The following is a 21800-nucleotide window of genomic DNA, read 5'->3' as shown; positions in this document are numbered from 1 at the left end:
GAGAACACTAAGCAAGTGCTCTACCACCCAACACAGACCCCCAAACCTTGAAACTCAACTTTGCGGTCCTTGAGATGGCCTAGCAGATGAAGGTGCTTGCCACACAAGCCTGACTAGATTCCCTGTAACCCACGGTTAAAGGAGAAAGGACTCCTGAAAGTTATTCTCTGACTTAGCAAGACTCATTCTCAAAGTAAATTTTTAGAAAATGAGGGTGAGGCTACTGGTGTCGCTTACTGATAGAATAATGCTCGACCAGATAAATCAAGTCCAAGATAAAGTCTCCAACTTTGTGGGACTTTGAGGAAAACCTCAAGGGATAGATAGGAAGAGAATAGATCAAATTCTGTTGTGGGGAGGGGTAGCAACTAATTATCAACAACAATCCCAGTTTTCTTCATTTCAATAATAACAGAGACAACAATCATTAATCACGATGTTGACAGGACCGCAGGCACACACTGGTGGTTCTTCTGTACCTGTCAACTGCCATATTATTAAATAGCTAGCCTCTTAGAGACACATGCCAAGGACAAAGGATTCAACTTGGGTTAGGGAGTAGGTTAAGATTGCCACCAAACCCGACAACCTGAGTTTGATGGCTGGGACCCACATGGTAGAAGAGAAAATTGACCCCTGCATGCTGTCCTTTGACCTACAAACACACAATGCAAAACAACAAAATGTTTAAATGAAAGTATTAGAGAGTACTCAGGAGGCAGAGGCAAATTCTGAGTTCAAGGCCAGCTTGATCTACAGAGCAAGTTCTATGACAGCCAAGAATACACAGAGAAACCTGTCTCAGGGGGAAAAAAAAAATTAAACCTATAATGCATCAGTCATTCATAAATAGTAATTATGCTTTTCTTCTATAGCTATTCTTTTTTTTCTAAAATAAACTTTCTATTTATCATAGCCAGTTTTATTACTGATTCCCTCACATTTCCTATGCAAATCCCCACAGCTCCGTCAAAACACAATAAAACTGGGGTGGTGACTTTTGGAGGAAAACAGTCACCCATTTCCAGTTTTGGCTGTTAAGGCTTTTTATAAACGATACTCTCATTTGTTCCATTAGTGCCAATATCTAATTACTGATATAGTCAGAAGAAACAGCAAAAATAAATGCATTTCAAATTATCAACATTAAATTAGTAGTTAAAAAAAATTTTTTTCCTTTGCCAGCAAAATAATTCATTCTCTCTGACTGTTTGACCTCACTCCTTGGGAATTTGTCCTTAAGAATATAGCTCAAGGGAAAATGCAGTTTATTTCTCTGAGGAGTGATTAATTAAATGGTAGCATGACAGCATATCAATGCTAGCTGTGAAGGCATTGAAAATTATAATTACAAAGAATATCAACAATTGAGGACTACACACAATGCAGAGCAATGTAATTATTATTTCTGAAAATTATTTTAAAATATTTGGGGATGGGGATTTAGCTCAGTGGTAGAGCGCTTGCTTAGCAAGTGCAAAGCCCTGGGTTCAGTCCTCAGCTCCAGAAAAAAAAAAAATTACTAAAAATGACTTACTATAAAGAGAAAAAACTTAAGCCAGGTGTAATGGTGTACACCTTGAACCCCAGCACTTGGGAGGCAGAGTCAGGTAGATCTCTGAGTTCAAAGCAAGCCTGGTCTACAGAGTGAGTTCCAAGACAGCCAAGGGTACACAGAGATACCCTGAATCGAAAAGCCAAAAACAACAACAAACAAACAAACAAACAACAACAACAAAAAAAAACCTGTGTTATAATTTCTCCATAGTCCTCATTCCATCAAAGCATTTTCTGTGCTGAGGCCATATTTACCTCATAGGGAAATACGTCCAGAATGTGCATGTTCATCAACACAATTAATATACCATTATTTTCATCAGGTTATATGTTTCTATCTAGCTATCTTTACTCTAGGACATAACTACTCTACTAGTTTGAGAAATCAGGTTTTTGTTTGTTTGTTCGTTTGTTTTTGAGACAAGGTTTCTCCGTGTAACAGTCCTGACTGTCCTGGAACTCCCTCCATAGACTAGGATGTCATTAAACTCAGAGACCCGCCTGCCTCTGCCTCCTGGGTGCTGGGATTAAAGGTGTGCCACCACCGCCAGACTAGAGAAATCAGTTGTTTTAATGTAGTCATTAGTACAAAGTTGTTCTTCCTACATGGTAGTTGGTCCTTCTTTGGGACTGTAGCCTGTGTCCCAATCTATTACCTTATCTAGGTTTGTTTCTGTTGTATACATGCCTTTTTGGCTTCCAAGCTCTTCAATTAATTTCTTTTATAAAAATATTTACTTATTAGGAGATAGGGTTTCACTGTGTCGCCCTGGCCAGCCTGAAATTCAGTATGTAGACTAAGCCTCAAACTCAAGAGACCCACCTACTTCTGCTTCCTGAGTACTGAGAGGCATGAGCCACCACACCTTTTCAACTAAATTTTGTGGTGGTATTTTATTTGTGCTGAAATGTGATAATTTATTTGTGTTAATAAATAAAGTTTGCCTGGAGATCAGAGGTCACAGTCAGCCATAAACAGAAGTTAAGTGTTGATCCTTAATCTGATCACATAGCAGGCAGTCTGTGTGTTCAAGGACACAGCCAAGCATGATGACACACGTCTTTAATCCCAATACCAACCATAGAGTCCTGGAGGGCTGTATAGACAGGCAGTGACAAGGAAGTGATGTGGCTGGGCTTAGAGCCAATGAGAAGGCAGAACAGCAAGGCAATAAAGGCGCGGTTCGGTTTGGCTCTCTTGGGAAACTAAGGTTAGTGGGCTATTGCGCTGGTCTCTACGGCTTGCACCTCTGTATTTGGCTCTGTGTTTCTTACTTAATAAGATTGTTTAGAAATTCGTCTACAATTGGCGCCCAACATGGAAAGAATTCTTTAAAAAACCAGTGGTAGCCTTACAGGCCCCCAGGCCCAGACGGAGCTACAAGCTGTCAGGCTACACTCAGCTGGAGCTACTTGCGGCCAGATCTCCAACTCAAGTGGCCGAAGCTTAAAGGGGCCTATGGTGGTATTTAATTTGTACTGAAATGTGATTTTAATTGTATGTTAATAAATAAAGTTGCCCTGGGGTCAGAGCTATTAGAGCCATAGCAAAAGCGTGGTGGTGGCACATGCCTTTAATCCCAGCACTTGGTAGAAGAGCTAGGTAGATCTTTGTGTGTTCAGGGATACAGCCAGCATTGCAGACATACACCTTTAAGACCTGGAGGGTGGTACTTACAGTGATGAGGCAGTCATGTGTTTGGGTTTACAACCAATGAGAAGGCAGAACAGAAAGACTATTTAAAGACAGACACACAGGAAGTAGCTCTCTTTCAGGGAAGCTAGGAGCACTGCAGGAGGTAAGATTTTAGCTCTGAGCTCTGACCTCTCCGCTTTCTCTTTTACATTGCTTCTGTGTTTCTTATTTTAATAAGACGGTTGGTTACATCTACAGGGGCCAGAGCTGCACGTGGCTACACTGCTTGTGGGTTTACAGACCCCTGGCTTAGGCTGGAGCACGTGGCTGGCTGATGACCCCGACAATTGTTATCCTCTGATATTTGGGATCTGGTTTTGCGGGGGTGGTTCGTCCCGCCTGGCGGGGTGAGGTTACTGCCAAGGAGCTAGAACGACAAAGAGGAGCTTAGACAATGGCAGCGAGATGGACATCCTGAAGTCAGAGATTCTGCGGAAGCAGCAGCTGGTGGAGGTCAGGAACCTGCTGTGGAAAATAGAAAATATTTCAAGTGGAGTGAACTTGCAAAAAAACAAAAGAAAGCAAATTTTGAAAGACGTGGCTACAAGATACAGCCAAAAGAGGATGACCAGAAGCTACTAACTTCATCAAATCCCATGTTAGAACTTGAACTGGCAGAGGAAAAACTTCCCATGACTCTTTCTAGGCAAGAGGTCATCAGAAGACTGAAAGAGGAGAGCCAATTAGACTCTTTAGAAAAAAGGATTATGATGCTTTCAGCATTTAAGAAAAACAAAGATTCTTACACCAGAAGATAACAAGGGCTTAAGGAATGATCTGAAAGCAGCTTTGGACAAGACTGACCAGCAGTACTTGAATGAAATTGTGGGTGGTCAGGAACCTGGAGAGGAGGACACATAGAATGACTTGAAAGTTCATGAGGAAAACATCACCATTGAAGAATTAGAGGCACTGGGGGAATCCTTAGAGAAAGGTAATGATCATAAGGACATGGACATCACCGCCAAGTTCCTGAAGTTTCTTCTTGGCTTTTGAGCTAAAGAATTGAATGCCAGAGAGGATTATGTGAAATGCATGCAGCATGCAGGGCAAACTGAACAGTGCTACCCAGAAGCAGACCGAGTCCTACCTCAGACCACTTTTCAGAAAGCTCTGGAAAAAGAATCTTCCTGCTGATATTAAAGAATCAATAACAGATATTAAGTTCACATTACAGAGAGAGTATGTGAAGGTGAATGATGCATACCTTCAGACGGCCATTGGAAATGTTCCCTAGCCTCCTGGTGTCACTATGGTTGGTATCCATGCCAGAACTGACAGGGAAGAGTTTCCCAAGCATGTTGCACATGTTTTAAATGATGAAACCCAGCAGAAATACATTCAGGGACTGAAGAAGTTAATGACAATTTGCCAAAAGCACTTCCTACGGATCCATCAAAATGTGTGGCATACAATGCGCCGTGAGATCTGTACACGGTGTATATATAACAAGAAGCCTCAGCAAGCAGCATGTGGACTTCTGGCCTGAGCACAGCAGCAAAGGAAGAGTTCCACAGCAGAGTTCCACAGGATGCACTCCTGGTTGGGTTTAAGAACTGTGTTGGCTTTCACACGGTACTGGATTGCAAACCAACTTTTGTGTTGCTCTCATTTTTTTTTTTTTTTTTTTTGGTTTTTCGAGACAGGGTTTCTCTGTGTAGCTTTGCGCCTTTCCTGGAACTCACTTGGTAGCCCAGGCTGGCCTCGAACTCACAGAGATCCACCTGGCTCTGCCTCCCGAGTGCTGGGATCAAAGGCGTGCGCCACCACCGCCCGGCTTGTTGCTCTCATCTTAATCAGTTGAAAGATTAAGTCCTAAAGCTGTTATCCATAGTGTAGACAGATGTGTAGACAACAGCAAGAAGGGGGTTTGAGGTGACCTTTCTCCCCAAGACCCAAATTGTGTCATTAGATAAGTAGACACACTTGAGGGCAGGTTTAAACTTTCTGTAAATTATCATGGCTTCTACATTTTTCTCTTATGTGGTATTTATAGGAAATATTTTTTTGTATTTCAACAAAAGTGTGGGACCATTAAATGTTCCTTTACAGTTCTTAAAAGGTTTTTGAAATTTTGCCATCTTGCAGTGGGATGTAAATGTTACTGTTAAGTGTTATTTTTCTTGTGTTTCAGACTTGCTTTGGTTCTAAGTGGAGTACATCTTAGTATTTGTCGTCTTCCTGGACAGCTAGCATTAACGGACAGAAGGTTAAAGAGCGTAAGTTCACATTAGCACATCCAGGTTAGGGCGAGGAAATGGGCACTGGAGCCAGCTGAGTGGCAGCCTCATAATGGGATGCTGAAGAGGGTGGAGTTCCTGGCTTCACCGTGCCACACTCAGTCCTCACTCTGGTCTCACAAAATGAGGACTTGCTCTAGGTCTCAGTGTTGCTCTTTGATCATTGGGACCACTCACTGCTGCAGTGCTGAGAGGATCAGGTTGTTCCGCAACAAGTAGAATGGTAGTGTCAGAGAAGCAAGAGTGGGTGGGCCCCATCAGGACTGGCAGCTTCTTGGCCCATGCACTAACAGAACAGTGGTGGACAAGTGGTTTCATCTTGCTGGCCTTTGGCTTCCTTAGCTGACACTGATAAGAGTACACACCTCGTGTTGTTACTGTGTAAGTAAAATGCTGGCAGAGGACAAGAGATCATTATTAGTGCTTGGCGCGTATTCTTATTACAGTGTACACCAAGGGCCTTTATGGGCCCTGCCCTGTGGCTACAATGGGATAGTATGTACTTGTGAGATAACAACCATAATGATTGCATTATCAGCAATAGTAGTAAATGATGGAATCATTAAGTTTTTCCTGTCTTTACTTACAGCCAGGTCCAAATTTAGAAGTGCAGAGAATGGAAGCCTGAGGCTGCTGGAGGTGGCCTGGTGTCACAGTTGCTTATTCTGGTCCCTCTTGAGAAAGAGTGAAGGCCAACTTTTGGCTACTTGAGATCCAAGGCTGTGCATAGATAGGACAGCCTCTGACAGTTACTTGCAGGGAGGTGTTTCTCTCACTGCAGAAGTCTTTTCATATGATTAAATTAGGTAGAGCTTTTGGGGTGGTAAGCTAAGGTTAGTTGGCGGCTATTGCTCTGGTCTCTACAGCTTGCACCTCTGTATTTATGTTTCTTATTTAATAAGACTGTTTAGAAATTCGTCTACAAAATTTTAATTTTATTTATGGAGACTAAGTTAGCTTATGAGCTAGTAATTTGAATAGAGTAGTGATGAGAAGATCTCTCTAAAGTACTACTGTCACTCCTAGCACAGAGAAAAAGGCTAGGGAGACCTAAGCACTATAGCAAGTACTAGGGATACAATCCCAGCTCAAGGAGTTGATGATATAGCTAGCTGATTGGAATTAAACGAACTGATGAGCTGGCACTGTGGTTCATGCCTGTGATCCCAACAGTCAGGAAGCTGACAGAGAAGAGCTGCCCAGAGTTCAAAGCCAGCCCAGGCCACACAATAAAATCCTATCTCAACCTCTAGTCCTCCTGTCCAGAGTTATACTGAAGCAGATCGGGTATGGGTACAATAAAAAGGGGAAGGCTCCATGGAGCTGAATCTAAGTGCAACCAGAGCAGATTTCTGGCCTGCTTGTTTCTTTATTTTTGCAATAGGGTCGTACTCCACAGCTGAGCTTGGCTTCAAACTCCCCAGGTCTTGCCACGGGTGTCTGTTTTATCAACCCAATACTGTTTTAGGTTACAACTACCCTTGAAAACTAAGATTCTTTTCCATTAAATGAAGAGAATGGCTACATATTTTATACTTCCACACACTGCCTAGACACAGAGTCAAAGTTACCTCTTAAGACTTCACTCAGTTCACCTTCCTATACACATCTTAATTAATGGACTTGCAAATGCTATGGCTAACTCTTCCTTTTGGATTGGGAATAAAGAGCAGATGGCCTACTCAGCACAAACTCTTTCAAGAACTAATTTTTCCCAATCACATGTAGTTAAAATCCAGATTTATACCTACAGATTAGTGAGCAGCAGTAACTCTCATAATGATGTGACAATTATGCAGTGTGACAGCTGTTTGTACCACTACCAAATGTAAGTTTTTAAACATAGGTTAACACCTCTAGTTCCCTGAGATTAAAGTAAAACAAAAGGAAACATAAAGAATCTATCCAACATGTTTTATAATACCAATCACAAGTATAAAACATCAATGGAAAGAATTATTTTGAATTGATTTTGTGATGCTAAGGACTAAAAACAGGACCTCCCTCCTATTATTCGAGCATTACCACAAAACTAACATCATCAGCACTTTTTGTTTGTTTTTGTTTTTCAAGACAGGGTTTCTCTATGTAACAGCTCTTGCTGCACCACCACCACCTGGCCATCAGCCCAATTTAATTTATTTGAAACCAGGTCTTACTAAATTATCTATGCTGACCTAGGAACTGCAATCCTCCTGCCTCAACTTCCTAAGTACCTAGGATTACTGTCTACCAACTGGGCACAAAAAATTTTTATTTGGTGGGAGGAAGCAAGGAGGGTCCTCACTATATTATCCTGGATGGCCTCAAATGCATAGAGGTTCATCAACCTGTTTCCTGAGTGCTGGGAAGTATTGCACAACTATGTCTGGACCCGAAAAGAAATTTTTTTTTTTTTTTTTTGTTCTAGACAGGGTTTCTCTGTGTAGCCCTGGCTGTCCTGAAACTCACCAGGCTGGCCTTGAACTCAGAAATCCGACTGCCTCTGCCTGAATGCTGGATTAAAGGCGTGCAACAACACCATGCCCGGCTTCTCCCCCGCCCCCCAAGTGAATCTAGGACTTACTAGATAATCCTAAACCCTCTTTTATTTTAATGTTTTTGGAGACAAGGTTTCATGTAGCCCAGGCTGGCCTCAAGTTCATCACAGTTCTGCCTCAGACACGGGAATGTTGAATTAAAGGGCTGTGCCACCATAACTTGTTGTGGAATGTTAAGATGTGTTACATTCTTTTTTTTTTTTTTTAAAGATTTATTTATTTATTATGTATACATTGTTCTGTCTGTACATATCCCCACAGGCCAGAAGAGGGCACCAGATCTCATTACAGATGGTTGTGAGCCACCATGTGGTTGCTGAGAATTGAACTCAGGACCTGTGGAAGAGCAAGCAGTGCTCTTAACCTCTGAGCCATCTCTTCAGTCCCGTGTTACATTCTTTATGCTGTGAATATTTGTTTAATGATGCAAAGATGTGTTGCATTCTTTTATGTTGCATTTGTTTAACTATGTAAAGCTGTGTTACTTTGTCTACCTAAAACACCTGATTGATTTAATAAAGAGCTGAATACCCAATAGCGAGACAGGAGAGTGCCAGGCAGAGCTACCAGGCAGAGAGAATAAATAGAAAAAGGAAGGAGAGAGAAAAGGAGGAGAGAGGAGGATGCCAGGGTCCAGCTACCCAGCCACACAACCAGCCACGGAGTAAGAAGGAAAGAAAGGTATATAGAATAAAGATAAAAGCCCAAAGGCAAAGGGTAGAGGGAATAATTTAAGAAAAACTGGCTAGAAACAAGCCAAGCTAAGGCTGTGCATCCTAAGAATAAGTCTCTATGTAATTATTTGGAAGCTGGGTGGTGAGCCCCCAAGGAGTAAAGAGTGAAAAAATTCAAGAACAGTAACTGACCTCTTAGACACCTGACTTTAAACAAACAAGAAAATGTAATGCTTTGCAACATTTCACTCTAAGTACCTAAAATATTTAACCCCAGTTTTGTAAAAAGAAAAAATTAAAAATTCAAGAACATCTCTGTATTTTAGGGAGGGAGGTGATAGAGAGCAATATATTTATATTAAAGTGAAGAATACTCTATAAACACACACAAAATGACTCATGATGAATCACTGGCTAACATCCAGAACCACAAAAGCTCTTAAAAAATTAAACAGGAAAGTTGGGAATGGTGGTTCATGCCTATGATCCTTGTATTAAAGGGGCTGAAGCAGGAGAATCCCAAGTTCAAAGCCCAGCTGGGGCTACAGAGTAATAGTCTGTCCTTAAAAAGAAACAATTAGCTGGACAGTGGTGGAGCACACCTTTAATCCCAGCACTTAGGAGGCAGGGGCAGGTGGATCTCTGTGAGTTCGAGGCCAGCCTGGTCTACAAAGCGAGTTCCAAAGCTACACAGAGAAACCCTGTCTCAAATTAAAGAAAAAAAGAAAAAAAAAGAAAAGGAAAGAAAGAAAGAGAAAGAGAGAGAGAGAAAGAAAGAGAGAGAGAAAGAAAGAAAGAGAGAGAGAAAGAAAGAAAGAAAGAAAGAAAGAAAGAAAGAAAGAAAGAAAGAAAGAAAGAAAGAAAGAAAGAAAGAAAGAAAGAAAGAAAGAAGGAAAGAAGGAAGGAAGGAAGGAAGGAAGAAGACAGAGAGAGAGAGAGAGAGAGAGAGAGAAGGAAGGAAGGAAGGAAGGAAGGAAGGAAGGAAGGAAGGAAGGAAGGAAGGAAGGAAGGAAGGAAAGAAAGCAAATCAGCCAGGCAGTGATGCACATGCCACTAATCCCAACACTCAGGAGGAAGAGGCAGGCAGATACCTGTGAGTTTGAGGCCAGCCTGGTCAGAATTCCAGGACAGCCAAGGTTACACAGAAAAACCCTGTCTGGAAAACAAACAAAAACAAAAGAAACAGCAAGTGGTGCTGGAGGGATGGCTCACCTGGGTTCAGTTCCTGGCACCCACATGGCAGCTCACAACAGTCTGTAACTCCAGTTCCAGGACATGCAATGCCCTTTCTGGCATACACTGGCACTAGACACATGGTGCACTAACATACATGCAAGCCAAACACATACATGAAGGAAGGAAGGAAGGAAGGAAGAAACTATCTCATAAAAACAAGAAGAAAAAAAAAAGAAACCCATATTTGGACATATGATGTCTCTGCATTTTAATGATGCATTTCTAAAAAGCACTACAGAAGGGTTCTACTGCACATCCCTCTGCCTTCCTCTCTCAGGGAAGTCTTTAAATGTAGCCATTTGGATTAATCTCTGCAAAGCACGCAGGCTATCTGTACCACCCTATGAAAGGGTCTTCTTCCCAAGTCTCTGCAGAACTACATAAGTCACTCTTTAGCTTTCCTGCCCTATTTCATCTTGAAGGCTCGGCCTGATAATAGGACCAGCACTCTGACATCCTGACTGACCAGCATTCACTTCCAACCAACAGCAGATGTGGGAATGGTGCCAGGGTGGCCTTATGCCAAAGGAACATTTTTTTTCTCCTATTCAAGAGCAAATACCCTTCTCTTAGCTCCAAGTCACCCATACAGAGGGAAGGACATCTGGAAATGCAGTGTAGTAGCATGTGTTTGGCCTCCTTGGATGACAGCTCTAGGCATTACAAGCAGGGAGTTGTTACACCAGCCTGTGGAACACTGCACACTACAGCAACTCTAAAAGCCTGCAATAAGATGACTGAACATGCTGGGCGGGGGAAGGCAGTACCAATGAATACCGTGTTTTAAGAAACTCTTACTGTCAGCAATGGTTCTTTCAACAAATTTGTGGAATCAGTTTATATCATTTCCACATTAAACTTTTCTTGTATAATATTAGAGGGACCAGCCTTAATATTATACATCCCAGGGGCTCAGGAGAGAGAACTACTAACGGCGAGAACTATTATCAGGAAATATAATCTCAGCACACCGAGTTCTATAGTCCACTTGCTTTAATTCCTCTGGCATAACATCCTTTATACACAGCTTCAGTTCTGTTCTCATGTCTAGCTCCTTCCTTGCCTGATTTCTCTCTATATTTATCTACTGTCCCCTCTATGTTCTATCTTAATTCCTTTGTCTAGTTCTGCCCCTTCTAGGTTCTCATCCATCTTGTTCCTTCCCATCTCATCTCCTCTCCCGTCTCCTTCTCTCTCATCTGGCTCTTCCTCATCTTCCATCTCGTTCCTCTAGTACTTTGCTGTAGCCCTTCAATCTACTTCTCTCCTATCTCAGTTGTTCCTCTCAAGTTCTTACCCATCTAGTTCTTCCATTCTCTTCTCTCTTCTCTGTCCTCCCCTGCCCTGGGAGTTCTGGTATATATACACTTACAAGCAGTATTTCCTTAGCAGTGCAAAGCCAGGCTTCCAGGGTCAAATGGAGGGGTGATAAGAATAGGCTTAATTGACACATCCGCCAGGCCTTCTCAAACAGGTAACCTGGATGCTTAAGTCTGTTCTTAGAGAGTACAGAGGTATCTCTGATAAGGTACTTTCCTCCATCTGGTGATGGACCTGGCCGGATGCTACCAATAATGATAATTACAGGGAGGCTTGAACTGGGAGTTCTGGCTGAGCATAGCTGTTAGCACAGAAGGTTATCTAAATATTCCTAGAAGTGGTTAGGTAAGGAGTTAGAGGTCTGTAAAGTTAGTAAGGCTGTAAGAAAGGAGGGGTCTGAGCTAAATTGTGTAAAGCTATTACTTAATGTCTACTTGACCTAGGCAGTGTCCCCTTGTGGAATTTACCTTAAGTCAGGAGACTTGCCTGTGGGTTGTTATCACTGTTAATCCTCGGAAATTGGGTGACCACCTGGGTGATGTCTCCTTTAGTCAGTCCACACTGTTAGCCCTTCTTAGGGAAAAATCAATTGGGAAAACTAGGAAGGCACACATGATTTTCATAACAGAATACAGCTGATATATAACAAGCCAAGTAACACCAAAAACTCCTTGGGATTTGGCTTCCTCTGGAGGAATTCCCTGATTCCTCCAGGTAGTGACTTTGCCATAACCAGCTGAGTTCTTATGATATTCCTGCAGCCCACAGCAAACTTTAGGCTCAAATTGTCTTTTTCCATAGATTTGACTTCAATGTGACTACTGGGGGAAGGGTTATTTATTTTTTTTAAAGGGAAAAATACTACAAAAAAACAAACAAACAAACAAAAAAAACTGACTCATTTACTCAATGAAAAATGGCTCAATCATACAGATTGTCCTAGAAAATATTTTTTGGTGGTGCACACCTTTTTAATCCCAATACTCAGGAAGCAGAGGCAAGCAGATCTCTGAGTCTATAAGGCCAACCTTGTCTATAGATTGAGTTCCAGGACAGCACTGTAAGACTCAATGAAGTTTGTCCACTTTGACTAAGACTTGAAGAAAAAGGCACTGATGACAGCTCCCAGGGACAAACACAACAGCAAAGGCAGTCCACGGCTGACGCAGACCCTAGGAAGCCAGCACAGAAGCAGAAGTAATTAATGGTACAAGAACCCAGTTATGTCCTCACCGACAATCAAAAAGGCTTCTCACCCTTAACAAATTAATGGGCTGGCTTTAGAATTAGCAACAGATGTGCCTTCAAGTATAGGGAACAAATACACTACACCTGGAATATGGCTCAGTTGGTACAGCACTTGCTTAGTATGCACAAAATTCTAGGTTCAATCCCCAGGGCTGCATAAACCCAATGTAGTAGCACATGCCTGTAATCCCAGTACCCAGAAAGAAACCGGAGGCCTGCCTAGAGCTCAGTATGACTACACAGTTGCTTTGTTACCAAGCAACCAGAAGTATACAAGGCACAATCCTTGTCTCTAAAGAGTAAATAAACAAACCACACAGCCTGGAATGATGGTTCACACCTTTAATCATGGCACATGGGAGAATGAGGCAGGAAGAATGTCATCATGAATAGGAGGCCTGAAGGACCCAGGATGGGTTAGTTACTGAGAGTCTAACTTAAGTGGGAAGGCAGAGAGGTCAATAAGCAACCCTGCTCAGTAATACCCTAAAATGTAGCCAGGTAATATGTGTTTATCAAAACAGGCTAAAGAATAGAAGAACAAAATCTATCAGATAGAGAAAATTGTCTTTGGCAGACACTTCAGTGGCACAATTAGCACCCACTCAATTCATCTATCATGAGAGCTCAATCTTATTTTGGCATTAAACTAAAACTGGCACAGGAATGATGAACTAAAGATGTCAATAAATGAACTGAGAGAACAGTACCAACTATGAGATTATATGGACAGCTCTCCAAAGTACAGACTACTCCCACACACAGCAAACTTCCAAGTTTGGAATGGTTAACTTACAGTCTTCCAGATTCTGTGATTCACAAATGCAAGCAGAAATTAGATAGACTGTAGCAAAGAGTACAGCTGCAGCTTGCAGATGTCAGGCTGTCAGCTCCATGATGGGCAGCCATGCTGCCTGCCTTATCAGGCACTCCTGGTAAGGCTGCTTCAGGCAGCAGCACTGGGGCTAACCAAAACTGAAGGATCTTCTTCCTATTGGAGAGCACTTTTTACAGTCAAACTACAGAAAAAGACCTTATCTAAGAACTAAAATGATAGGGTGATGATGTCTCGGTTTTCTCCTCTATAAAAATATTACACCTGGCTTGTACTTCCTGCCCCTGAGAGGCCTTTATGGAAATAAAAAGACTTTCCAGATTAAAAGCACAATGTAAATATGAGACTATAATATAGTAGGGACTGAATCCAAGTAACATAAATGGAAGGTAGATGGGCACTTTGGCAGAGGAAATAGCCACCTATACCATCAGAGTAAACACGTAAGTACCATTACCTACTATTATTTTAAAAGGAGATCTTTGGGAGCTTGAGAGATGGTTCACTGATTAAGAACACTTGTTTCTGCAGAGGGTCCAAGTTTGGTTCCCAGCACCCACATAGTGACTCAATTGTCTGTAAGGTCAGTTCCAGGGAATCACACACTCTCTTCTGTCCTCTCTGGGCACCAGGCATGCACATACTGCACAGACATAAAAGCAGGCAAAACACCCATACAAACAAAATTAAAAAAACAAAAACTTTGCTATATAAAAAAAAACCTGTGCTCTCTATGCCTTGCCTTCCCTGTCTCAGCACTTCAGGAATCCCTTGCTTTAATTTAAAGTCCAATCCAAAAGACACCTCTTTCATTCATCCTGCACATTCCAACTGCACCTTAGGTTAAACCTGTCCACACCTGCACTTCCAGCACCTCTTAAGAAGCCCTGCCATGTCTCGAGTTGGACTTTCCACAGGTCATCTGTTTCTCCGCTTGGTTCTCTGAGTTCTTTGAGCTTTATTTCAGTAGTTACAGCTCCTAGTGGAATATCTAGCTCAAGTATTAACCCTAAACTTCTTTCCTAATTCTAGCTAACCAACTACAATATAGAAAAGTTTCTATACTGTTTCTATTGAGGCAGAACTCCCAAAGCAGATGACAAATTACAATGGGAAATATATGAATGGTTGGATTTACTCAGATGTTATTTATTCAGCTTCAGACAGTAAGTCAGAACTTTCTTTCTGATGTCTGAGAATGATGTGAAGAAAAACACACCATATAAGTGAGAAATTTCAGTTTTTTTACAGGGTTTCTCTGTGTATCCTTGGCTGTCCTGGAACTCCTTCTGTATACCAGGCTGGCATGGAACTCACAGAGATCCTCCTGCCTCTGCCTCCTGAGTACTGGGATTAAAGGCATGCACCACCACTATCCTGCTCAGTCTGGCTCAGTTTGTTTTTCTAAGTGGTGTATACACATCTTTTGGGTGTGTATACTGATGTGTGGGAGTGTGTGTGGAAGAAAGACAGAAGATGACATCCAGTATCTTCCTTATTTGCTTTCTATCTTATTTTTTGAGATAGTCTCTCACTGAACAGCTCATCAATCTAGCTAGAATGACTGGTCACTGAGCTTCAGAGATGCACCTGTCTCCCCTGCAACAACCCAACTGCTGGAATTACAGGTGTGTGCCACTATACCAATTTTTACAAGGGTGCTAGGAATGTGAATCTCATTCCTGTACTTATTCAACAGGCACTTGACTGAGCTAGTTCCTCAGTCCCAAAATTAATTTTTTAAATACTATGCAGCTATGTATGATGTCCTATACCAATAATCCAGCACTCAAGAAGCTGAGGTAGGCCAGGCGGTGGTGGCACATGCCTTTTATTCCAGCGCTCAGGAAGCGGAGGCAGGTGGATCTCTGTGATTTGGAGGCCAGCCTGATCTACAGATCGAGGGAGTTCCAGGACAGCCAGGGATACACAGAAAAACCCTGTCTCGAATACCCCCACCCCCAAAAAGAAGAAGCTGAGGTAGTAGAGCTGTCCCAAATGTGAGGTTTACCTGGGCTAGAGATCCCATCTCTATCAAAAAATAATAAAGGAAGAAAAAATTTTAAAGCTCATATAAAATTATGGTTAAGCGCTACACAAACTGTTGCATTAACTGTAGAATCCAGGAGGAAAAAAAATACAGGCTAAGGGTGAAATGGCATGTCTTGTCTTTAATCACACTTGGTCCACACAGTGAGTTCCAGGTCAGTCAGGGACACACAGTAAGACTGTCTCAAAAACAGGAACAGTCAAGAGCTTTGGGGGGCAAGATGGGGGCAAAGGGGGGGAGGCATGGTTTATCTGGTAGAGTGCTAGGCCTAAAATGCATGAAGCTCTGGTTAGACCCTTAGTAATTCATAAAATTGTCTGTGTGACACATAACTATAATCCCAGCACTCAAAATGTATAAAGAGAAAGATCAGAAGTTCAAGGTCCTCCTAAGCTTAAGAAAGTTTAGACTAGCCTAGAATACATCACACCCGAAGGAGGTGTGGGGAAGCAAGGAAAAAATAGAGTGATTAGAATAACTGCTGCACTTACTGATGACTAGAAAATAAATGTTTCAGAACATTGGCATCAGGTAAAGCATTTTATACTGAAAGAAAAATAACAGCTACCTCACATAAGCAGTCTGTGCAAACACCATATGGTCTGCTGAAAGAAAAAAAAAGTTTACTTTTTTTGTCCTACAGATAAAAATTAAGTTGCCAGAAATATTTCAGAAATAATTTTGCCATCCCAGGTGTCTAATAAAATATGTACAGTATCCAAGTTTATTTGTCTAACTTCATTTTCAAAGCTCAAAATGCCCATCACACTTCAAATCATGGGCAAGGCTTAGTGGTGTCTTTAATACCGGCTCTCAGGAGGCAGAGGCAGCAGAGTTCTGTGAATTCCAAGCCAGCCAAGGTTATATATAATGAGAACCTCAAAAAATGAAATAAAACAAATAAAAGCCAGCAGTGGTGACATACACCTTTAATCCAGGCCTTGGGAGACAGAGGCAAACGGATCTCCATGAGTTCCATGCTAGCCTGGTCTACAGAGCTAGTTCCAGGACAGTCATGGCTAATCTCGAAAAACCAAAGATTAATTAACTGATTAATTGATTGGGGGCTGGAGAGATAGCTCAGTAGTTAAGGCTGCTCTTCCAGAGATCTAGAGTTAAATTCCCAGCACCCACATGGTGGCTCACAACTGTTTTTAACTGTAATCCCATGAGATCTGATGCCCTTTTTTGGTATTCAGAAATGCAGACAAAACACCTATATATATAAAATACATAAATAAATTATGCTTTAAAAATGTATAAGGGGCTGGAGAGATGACTCAGCAGTCAAGAGCACTGGCTGCTCTTCCAGAGGACCCGGGTTCAATTCCCCGTTCTAGGACTAAAGGCATGTGCTTCTGGCAGTTCTTAAGGTTGTCTTTTTGGGCCATCGATATGGCTCAAGTGGGTAAGGGCAACTGCCATACCTGACAACCTCGGTTCAATCCTTGGGATCCACATGGTGCAAAGAGAGAACCAATTCCAAGAGCTGTCCTCTGACCTCCAAATGCAGGTGGTAATGTTTCACTAATGTAAAGAAAAAAACTTAAGAAGAGAAATGTCTTCCTAATTTATCTTTTATTTTATGTTCCTAAAAAAACCCTTGAATATAGGAAAGCATTAGAAGCAGAAAGACCTTGTAAATTCTATGAAGAACCAGTTTTTGTTATTAAATCAGTCCACCTACTAAGAAAGTGTGGTACTGCCCACGTGTAATTTTAGTACACAGAATGCTGATGTTAGTTTGAGGCCAGCCTGGACTATACAGTGAGATAAATATACCCCAATTTAGTATCATACTTTGTATAAATGTTTTACAGGCTTCTTTCCACCAACTTAACCCAGATCTTTAAACTTAGTCCAAAGTCTTAGTCCATTTGCTGGTGACTGCCTGGTTAAGCTCTAACAGATGAATTGTAGCACAACAGGTAGCCATGACACTATCATCCTCAATCTGCACAATGCTCTCAAAGGTAAGAGGCACAGTGACACATTGTACTCATCATCCTGTGACCTCAGAGTCAACAGTTCTCAGGGAAGATCCTTCATCACAACCCTCCACACCTTCCATAACTCACCTTGACTTTTCCTAACCCCTTTCTCCTAAGCACTTTCATTCTTATAATCTTATTTACCTTCTAAAAAAATGCCTATTTATGTCTCACCCACTAGGATTTAACTCCCACAAGGGAAGAGCTTTGTTTCATCCACTTTGAACAATGCCTGACCCAAAGTGAACTCGTAGGATATTTAAGTGAAGGAGTAAATAATACCAAGGACAACCCTACCCATTAAGGGATGTTCAAATCTACCAAACCCACTCTTTTTGCATCTTTCACTGGTGAATTCAGTCTAAGCTTACCTTTTTTCACTTCTGACCCTGCTTCTATTCAGGCTTCTTCATAATTCTTTCCCGAAACCACAGGGGCAGTGAGTTTCATATACATAAACCAGTGTGTTTTATTCCTACACAGATCATTCTTTCGTGGCTACCCAGCACTCAGAAAAAGAATCCAGATTTCTCATTCCAGCTTACAAAGCTTTTCAGCAGAGTTAGGTAGACTGTCACAAACTAGGGGCCAGCCTTGACTACAAATACTCCAGGCCAATCAGCCTGGGCTCAGTTAGGACTTATCTAAAAAATAACACCACAAAGAAATGAAGAAACAAAGCTTTTTTTTTTTTTGGTGGTGGTAGGGGGTTTCAAAACAGGGTTTCTCTGTGTAGCTTTAGAACTTGTCCTGGAACTCACTCTGTAGTCCAGGCTGGCCTCGAACTCACAGAGATTTGCCTGGCTCTGCCTCCTGAGTACTGGGATTAAAGGCATATGCCGCCACCACCCGGCTGAAACAAAGCTCTTTTAAGAGATACCTTCCCTTTACATTCATATTGACTCTCATTTCTTCACTACAACATTATAATTATACTTGGCATTTTCTTTTCTTTGAACATGCCAAACTTATTCCCATAGATTAACCTTTGCCCTGGAATATTCTTCCTTTTGATATCTACTAGATTTCTTTAATGTAATTCAGAATAACACAGCTTATTTCTTCAGGCAGATATAAATGACCACTTAGTATCACACCCTAGTTTTGCTGTTATTGCTGATAGCCATCTATTGATCTATACTGTTGGTTTTTCAAGGCAGGGCACCTCATGGTATTCCAGGCTGGTCTCATCTTCCCATGCAGCTAGGCACGGTAAATCTTGAACTGACCCTCCTATCTTCACCTCCCAAGTGCTAGAATTACACACATGCTCCTGTAATGCCAGTTTATAAGCTGACAGGGAACTGCACTTTAGGCTCTGTGCATGCTATCAACTGTACTACATTCCTAGCCCCTTACTCTTTATTTCTTGTATGTCTATTTATTTTATTTATCTATGGTGGGGGGGCCAGGTCTCTCTGTATAGCCCTTGTCTGTCCTGGAACTCATGTAGACCAGGCTAGCCTCAAACTCAGATCCTTCTGCCACTACCTCCCCTGCACTAGGATTAAAGATGTGTGCCACCACATCTGGCTTGTACTCCAATTTAAAGCAATCTTACAGGTTGTTCAGAGACAAAATCTCACTATATATCCCAGGCTGGCAACAAAACGGTACTCTTGTCACCCAGGTACCAGTGCTGGCAGGGCACACTGTCACTCCTGGCTTAAGGCACTGTTACTCTGAAAAGGTCTTGAAATTCCAGGAACAGTTCAAAGAGCACTCTCTTTTTTACAAGATTTGCTTATTTTATTTTATGTATTAGTGTGTTTTGCCTGTATGTATGTCTGTATACCACATGCATGTCTGATGCCCACGGAGGCCAGAAGAGGACACTAGATCCCCTGGAACTAGAACTACAAAAAGTTATGAGCCACCATGTGGGTGCTTGGAACAGAACCCAGGTCTTCTGCAAGAGCAGCTATTATATTTGTGATTGGTAGGTGTTTTGTTCATCAGATCCCCTCCCCCATCTACTCTGGAGACAGGGTCTTACCATCTAGCTCTTGCTAATCTGAAACTCATCGTAAACCAGACCTGCCTCTGTCTCCCACGTACTGGGGCTACTGGTACCACTCGTCTATGTTCTGTCTGTCTGTCTGTCTGTCTGTCATTGAATGTAGTACACCATTTTTAGTAGGGTGGCCAGCTGTCTTGTTTTGTGCCAATCCTAGATGAATTCTTAGTTTTCTCTCCTTTTCTGTGTAAATTTTAGAATAAGATCTTTCAGTCTGCTGGTACAGTATCAGCCATTCTGATAAATTTGCTTATATATAAGCAAATTTTGTAGCTCTTAACAGCTACACACTGAATATTTACAGGTATGGTTACACTTAGTTGTTTTGGACAAAAAGGGTAAAAAGGGGAAAGTAAGGGGCTAGAGAGATGGCTCAAGAGTTAAGAGCACTAGCTGATCTTCCAGAGGGTCTGGGTTCAATTCCCAGCACCCACATGATGGCTAACTAACAAACATCTGTAACTGAAGTTTCAAGGACTCTGATAACCTCTTCTGGCCTCTGAGGGCACCAGGCATACAAGTAGTACACAGGTATGCATGCAGGCAAAACACTTTTTTGCAATTTTAAAAACAAAAATCTCTTACCTATTATTCAAGTTCTTTTAATTAAAATACACACACCAGCCTGAAAGTAGTAATAGCTACAGCAATACTGTACTTACAACTTGTTCTAGTTCCAAACTACAAATGAATGTACACCAACTCTGAGCAGAAGACCCAGTTTCAAATCCCACTCTTCCTCTTCCCCTGATGTGGTAGGTAGAGTAAGAATGGCCCTGTAGACTCAGATATTTGAATGATCAGGGAGTGGCACTACTTGAAAAAGATGAGAGGTGTGGCTTTGTTAAAGGAAGTGTGTGTGTGTGTGTGGGGGGGGGGTGTTATAGGTTTCAGCGTCTTTCTCTGCCTTCAGATCATACAGCTCCCCGTGCTCCCCAGCATGGTGACAATGGAACAACCCTCTGAAACTGTAAGCAAGTCCCAATTAAATGTTTTCTTTTTTAGGTGTTCCATGGTCATGGTGTCTCTTCATAGCAACAGAACACTGACTAAGATGCCTGATCTCTACAAATCTTTCCATCTTTCTTATGCTCACAATGAAGCAAAAACTGGGCATGGTGGTGCACACCTTTAACCCCAGCATTCTGAAGGAGGCAGAAGCAGGAGGATTTCTTGGAGTTCAAGGCCAAACTAGCTTACATGGTTGAGTTCCAGGACAGCCAGAGTGACCTAATCAGACCCAAAACAAAACAAAGCAAAACAAAGAAAACCCCAAAATGATGAAACAGATTTCAAAGCTCTCAAAACACTAACCTATTCTAAGTAATCATCCCACTTTCCCTGGAGGCTCACCTTCAGAAGTTGTCAGGTAAAGTGCTGGTTGCCAAGAGTTTTTCAAATCTTACACCTCTTTAAACTCCAAAAGAAACAGAACAGAAAGGTAAAAGTAAATGAATGAATGAATGAATGAATGAATGGTAAAAAGATATATCCTCAACAGAAATAGTCCTATATTCCTATTTTCACATACTAACTTTGAAGTAATAAAACAGTCGCTTAAATGTTAGACTTATTAAATAACCAGATTTACAATGTCCTAAACTAAGGTTTTTGTGATAAAATCTGAGTTGCAAAACTAAGCACTCACCAGTCAAGTCAGCCAATTCCTTGACTTCAAGGGCTGTGAAACTGCACAGGCTATTAGGATACTCTTCATTGGTGTGGTATTGTCAAACATATCAACATAATCATTGGAAGACAAAAGCAATTCAAACTGTCCTTAAAATTAGATTTAGGGTTTTAAATCCAATTCACCTTTTAACAAATTTTCTTTGAGATCTTGTTTTGAGAGGTAGGCTAGCCTTGAACTTACTGTGAGGCTGGCCCTGTGGCTGAGATCCTCCTGCCTTCTAAAAACTGGGGTCTCAGGCAGGTCACCACACCCACTACAATCAATTCATAACAAGGCCCAAAATGAAACTCACCAATTTAATGATAAAGAAGTCTAGGACATTAACCATCTTACTGTAGTATTTGAGGTAAACTAGAACCAGAGTACAAACAAGGAAATAAAACAAAATGCAAGGATTTAGCTACTAATACTGATTGCATATAGTTTTCAATCAACCTTTTAAACTAGGGTTCCCCCCCCCGCTTTTTTAAACATACTAAACACTCCAAATAATTTTTATAAGGCAGGTGATAAAAATGTGTATCCTTTCCCATCTCTACCCTAAAGACCCATTATGCCATGGCTTGCTTGGATACTATAGGTGTGACTTAAGTATTTAAAATAGTGGCTGTAATTTTCCAGACAAGTCCATCCAAACTCTTAAAGCTCCACTACTCAGGAGCGGCCAGCTCAAATTACTACTCCGCTATGACAACTCGGGTTT

At 41.6% G+C, this 21800-nt stretch overlaps 1 protein-coding gene and 1 pseudogene across 12 annotated transcripts in view; one reads left to right on the top strand and one right to left on the bottom strand.

Annotated features, from left to right (window-relative positions):
• Positions 1–21800, bottom strand: part of Cbfa2t2 (CBFA2/RUNX1 partner transcriptional co-repressor 2) — a 103170-nt gene that overhangs the window by 53530 nt on the left and 27840 nt on the right. For 2 of the 12 annotated variants that reach the window (XM_076570942.1, XM_076570940.1), the window contains exon 2: positions 20758–20821. The exons of 9 other annotated variants lie outside the window; for them this stretch is intronic. The gene's annotated coding sequence lies outside the window, so the exon portion shown is untranslated. Of the gene's footprint in view, positions 1–20757; positions 20822–21800 lie in introns of those variants that run through there. One more of the 12 variants, XM_076570933.1, reaches the window with a different exon arrangement.
• Positions 3659–4742, top strand: LOC102909342 (pre-mRNA-splicing factor 18 pseudogene; annotated as a pseudogene).

Source organism: Peromyscus maniculatus, chromosome 4, assembly GCF_049852395.1.
Source record: "Peromyscus maniculatus bairdii isolate BWxNUB_F1_BW_parent chromosome 4, HU_Pman_BW_mat_3.1, whole genome shotgun sequence".
In the NCBI taxonomy this organism is placed as follows: domain Eukaryota; kingdom Metazoa; phylum Chordata; class Mammalia; order Rodentia; family Cricetidae; genus Peromyscus; species Peromyscus maniculatus.
The sequence above is the reverse complement of the archived record's forward strand: the minus strand, read 5'-3'. Positions and strand labels throughout refer to the sequence as shown.